This window comes from Pongo pygmaeus, chromosome 13 (genome assembly GCF_028885625.2).
Source record: "Pongo pygmaeus isolate AG05252 chromosome 13, NHGRI_mPonPyg2-v2.0_pri, whole genome shotgun sequence".
NCBI lineage: Eukaryota > Metazoa > Chordata > Mammalia > Primates > Hominidae > Pongo > Pongo pygmaeus.
Window position 1 is genome coordinate 94,895,253 of NC_072386.2, and position 5,825 is coordinate 94,901,077.

A 5,825-nucleotide genomic window follows, 5' to 3' on the forward strand; every position below is an offset into this window, starting at 1 on the left:
ATGTAATAATGGTAAGTCAAATTAAAGTGATATCTTGTTGAGATTATAAATTGCATCATATTTTGTTTATCCATCATTTCTTATTGAATGGTAGATTATTTTATACTAATAAAAAATTGAAGTCCAAAAAAGCGATGCAATCTGGCCTAGACCCTCAGGCAGCTAGTGGCACAATGATTCATAAAACTCCACCTGTGACTTTAATATCATCACCCTTTTATTATTTGACACTGTCTCTCAATTGTCTTGAGTCTTGCTTCAGCTTTACTTTGCAACTTTTTTCCCCAAAGACCACTGCAGTACTTTCAAAGATTGGAGCCTACAGAAGGGAGATGGGGATGAACTGACAATTCCTCTTATAGTGCTTTTTAGGATTGAGGTCGACCTGATTACCTAAACAGCTACAATTGGCTCTCAACTAGCACAGAAGCAAATCAATACAGAGTGGCTTCCATATCACCAAAGAAACATGGTACCACCACAAATAATTGCAATGTAATGAGAAAGATGGCTATACAGTGTGGAAAAAAATTAATCAGGAAACAAAGGCAAGGCTTTGAATGCCACAGAAATGAAGGGTAGCAGGAGTTTACAGGGGAGAATGATTTACTTACAAGGTGTTAGCAACATAAGGAAAGAACAACTGAAATACACGTGGAACAGGGTCCTGGCTGCAGTGATAATACTAAAAGTAATAATAATAAATAGTAAAAATCCAGAATGCTTATTGAGTTATTACTGTGCTCTAGACACTCTTCTAAATTCTTTACACACAGTAATTTAATACAAGCAATAATGCTAGAGTTGGTATTGGTAACATTTTATTCCATTTCATCAACCATATTGTCACTTCCACTTGCCAAATGAGCAACCTGAGTAAAAAGAGATTAAATGGCTTAAGTTGTTCACAAATCAGGTATGTGGTGGAGCTGGAATCCAACCAATTCGACACAGACCCTTTCACTTAATCATTGTTATTCTAATTCTCACAATCAGCTGAATGTCCTTGAACTCATGTTTCCCTCTCAGCTTCACTAAAAAGCAGCTCTGCTGGAAAAACTGTGGAGCCCAGGTTCTTCAAAAGGTTCTGGGGTTGGACTAAACCTGCAAATCCTTGTGTGTGACCTCTCTTGAGAGTACAGGCAACTGTGGTTTACTTAAGAAGACAGGGCAGATTTAGGGATAACTTAAACTAAAACACAAATCATAATCAATGCCCACCTTAGCCCTTGAGGATTCGCAATAGTTGGCCCTTGAACATGGGTTTGAATTGCACAGGTCCACTTATGCATGAATTTCCTTCAACCTCTACCACCCCTCAAACAGCAAGACCAACCTTTCCTCTTCCTCCTCTTCCTCAGCCTGCTCAACATGAAAAACATGAGGATGAAGACTTTTATGATGATCCATTTCCACTTAATAAATACTAAATGTATTTTCTTTACCTTATTATCTTAATAACATTTTCTTTACCTTATGATTTTCTTAAAAACATTTTCTTTTCTGTAGCTTAATTTATTGTAAAAATGTAGTCTATCATCCATATAACATACAGAATATATGTTAGTCAAGCATTTATGTTATCAGTAAGGCTTCCAATCAACAGTAGGCTACTAGTAGTTAAGTTTTGGGGAAGTCAAAAGTTATACACAGATTTTAGACTGCATGGAGTTGGGGGTTGGCATCCCTGTATTCTCTTGATAGAGATGGGGAAATGCTGAGGTATGAATCCAGGTAGCATAGTACACACTTCCTCCTTCTAAACATCTTCAGGAATAATCTCTCAGGCTGTCATGCAATTGAACTTGAAGATATCTCCTTCCTGGACTAGCAATTTTAAATAAATTAATTATTTAAAAGCTATAAAAGAGAAGGTATATATAATATACATATATATCATGTGTATTAGCCAACTAATTCTTTTTTTAAAAGTATACAAATAAACTAAGGTAAAAAAGAAATTAATAACAACAAAGGCTTCTATTTAAAATGGCATTGGCTCAAGACAATTTGATTCAGTTTTTTTATGGAACTGCAACATGTATGAAGTTATATCAGCTATTATTTATTTATTTAGGTATTTTGTGTTTCCATTTGTAAACTGTAAGTCTCAAGAGAACACCAAACTTTCCATTTCTATACTATCTTGAATCCCTAGTTTCTTCAACAGTGCTGAAGATTTAAAAAGTACTTTAAATAAATATTTGTCAAATGAACCAAAAGCAGATATTAGAAAACAAAAAATTTAACTCAGATGAATTCATAAAAAATTAACAGTAAATGAAATTTTAGTTAGCTAATTTAAAACAAAAAGAAAAAATAGGAATATGTTAAATTGTGAAAATACAAGCAGTAGAATGACATATAAAGATGTAATTTTTAGAATGAGAATATGTTATAAATACAGTGGTGTATTAATTAATTTGAAAATCCTGTTGCAATGGAGGATTTTTGAAAAAACAAAATGTAAGACCTCAAACTATAAGAATCCTTGAAGCAAATGCCATTGTAGACATAGGCCTTGTAAAATAATTTATGAATAAATACTTGAAAGCAATTGCAACAAAAACAAAAATTGATTAAGTGGGACATAATTAAACCAAAGAGCTTCTGCACAGCAAAAGAAACTATCAACAGAGTAAACAGACAACCTACAGAATGGGAGAAAATATTTGCAAACTGTGCATTTGACAAAGGTCTAATATCCAGAATCTATCAGGAACTTAAACAAATTTACAAGAAAAAGTCAAATAACCCCATTAAAAATAGACAAGAGATATGAACAGATGCTTCTCAAAAAAGGGCATACATGTTGCCAATGAACATATAAAAAAATGCTCAATATCACTAAACATCAGAGAAATGCAAATCAAAACCACAATGAGATACAATCCCACACCAGTCAGAATGGCTATAGTCAGAAAACAACAGATGCTGTCAAGGCTGCAGAGAAAAGGGAACACTTACACATTCATTTGGGGACTTAAATTAGTTCAGCCACTGTGGAAAGCAGTTTGAAGATTTCTTAAAGAACTTAAAACAGAGCCACTCTTTGACCCAGCAATCCCCATTACTGGATATATACCCAAAGGAAAATAAATCGTTCCACCAAAAAGACACACGTGAACTCCCATGTTCATTGCAGCACTATTAATAATAGCAAAGACATGGAGTCAACCTAGGTGCCCATCCCTGGGAGACCGATAAAGCAAATGTGGTACATATACGTCATAGGATACTATGCTGCCATAAAAAAGAATGCACTCATGTGATTTGCAGGGACATGGATGCAGCTGCAGGCCATTAAGCTAAAGAAAATAATGCAGGAACAGAAAGCCAAATATTACATGTTCTCGCTTATAAGTGGGAGCTAAACTTTGGGTACTCATGGACATAAAGATGGCAAGTATAGACACTGGAAGTAATAGAGGGGGACAGGAAAAAGAGGCGCAAGGGTTGAAAAACTAACTGTTGGGTATTATCCTCACTACCTGGGTGATGGGATCAATCGTACTCCAAACCCTCACATGTACCCCCCACATATACCCCCTGAGTCTAAAATAAAAGTTGAAATTATAAATAAAATAAAATTTCAATATAAGAAAGAGATATACTTTCAAACCACGAGTCATATCACACTCCATTTTAAAACACATTCCTGTGAAAGTTAGGTTTAAGACAAGGATAGCTTCTAATACCATTATTGTTTAACATTAATTGTTACGGATAATCCAATGCATGCAAAAGGAAACACAAATTTAATGTTATAAATATTGGAATAAAAGAGAAAGTTATCAATACTAATATCCAATTTTTTAAAGAAAATGGAGGAGAATCAACCAAGAAATCTATTGGAATTGTAAAAATGTTTAGTTACCTAGTAACATAAAAATATGTAATAATTAATGGTTTCTCTATAAGCAGCAGTTGTTTAAAAATTATCATGAAAAAATAATGCTAACACTATAAATACAAAATATGAAAAGCAATCAAAGATCTTTAAAAATTAAAAAAACTACTATATACATGAACTAATGATAACCTCAATATATAAAGAATTTTTCAAAGCAAATGGAATTTTTAATGTATTTACTTTGCCCAAATTTCCATTGAAACCAAAGTAGAAAATGGATAAATAATAAATATAAATTATAAACTAAGACAGACTAGCAAATTAATATACAAACATGTTCAATTTCACTTCTATGCAAATAAAAGTTAACAAATTCAGAAATGAGATGTTATTTTCAATCTATTAAATGGTCAACATTTTAAAAATGCATATACACTTATGAGCAGTTGATGATAATGGCAGCTGCTTAAATCCACACCTCCCTACATATCTTCCAAAAATACAGAATGTAACAGAAGAAAAAATAAAACTCTCCAAACCCACATAGTAGACATAACTAGAAATAAGAAAATATCTAAACTTCAAGTTACCTGTAAACACAAAATTTAACACCAAAACCTAACCCATCTCATGCTCCCAGTGAGCAAAGATTTTCATGGAAAGATAGAAGGGAACAGAAGCAGGCAGACTTAAGATTGATCTAAAACCAAGGACAGAGCCCTTAACACAGGTATGTATGACTTGAGGTAGCTATCTTTGAAAGCCATGGCTTCTTGGGTAAAAGTTAAGTGAAAAGGAAGGGACAGGAACCTTTGGAGATCTTGAAGTTAAAAAAAAAAAAAAAAAAGAAAGAAAGAAAGAAAAATTTGGATCCTGCAAAAGAAAAGGACTAAAATACCAGAAAGCATACAATTCCTCCTCATGTAGCCAGGCAATATAAAAATGCAGGAGGAGGAGAATCAAAGAGCTTTCAGGACAAAGAGTAAAATTGGCTTTAGTAAGCCAATGCTATAAAGAAGCAAAGCAGTCATGTAATGAAATTTTACCACACATCACAGACAGATGAGGGCACTTGTGACCTAAAAACGTTATAAACTATCCAAAATAATGAAATGAATAGATTAAAGTAGGCTATATTCAAAACTACTATTAAATGAAATAGAAAATGAGAATCAAAACCCCTTAGCTGATGGAAATCTCTGCCCCTGTCCAACAAAAGTATAAATACACAAGAAGTAAATAAAAATAGTAACACAACATTAAAAACTGATAAAAATATATATATATATATCCTTAAACAAGCACTTCAGGGGAGTTTAAAACCACATTGAATCAGAAATTCAAAAATTTACAGAAAGGGACATAATAACACACCAGGAAGAAATGAAAAGATATTTGATTGAACTCAGAAAAGAAAGAAAAGAAAAAACTAATTTTGGAAGTGAAGACTAAAATAAACATAGCCAAGGTAACAAAAGATTAAAATGAAATGTAATAAGGGCCTTGAATAAAGGCAGTAAAGCAATCAACAAAACAAAGTTCAAGAAAATCTATTCACACGTAGTTGAAATGAAACACAGGCAAAGAAGAAATATCGTTTCTTTTACAAGTATGTAAAATTTGAATCTCTAAAACAGAAAATAAAACAATAGAATAGAATTAGTATTTAAAACAAGTTTAGAAAAAATTTCTGTAAATATAGAAATGCTGAAAGCATTCACCAGATTCCTGGAAAAATTTACACAGCTAAATCAATCCTAAGACATAGCCCAGTAAAACTATTAAGGTTTGAAGATAAAAACAAAAAATCTTCAAGTTTTTAAAATTAAAAAGATTAATACTTTACAAAGGCAAAAGTCTTAATTCAGCATCAGACTTCTCAAAATAATCATACAATGTAGTGCATTTTCAAAACACTCAGAAAACACATACCAAAAAATTTTATCTATTCAAATTGTCCTTCAAATATCAA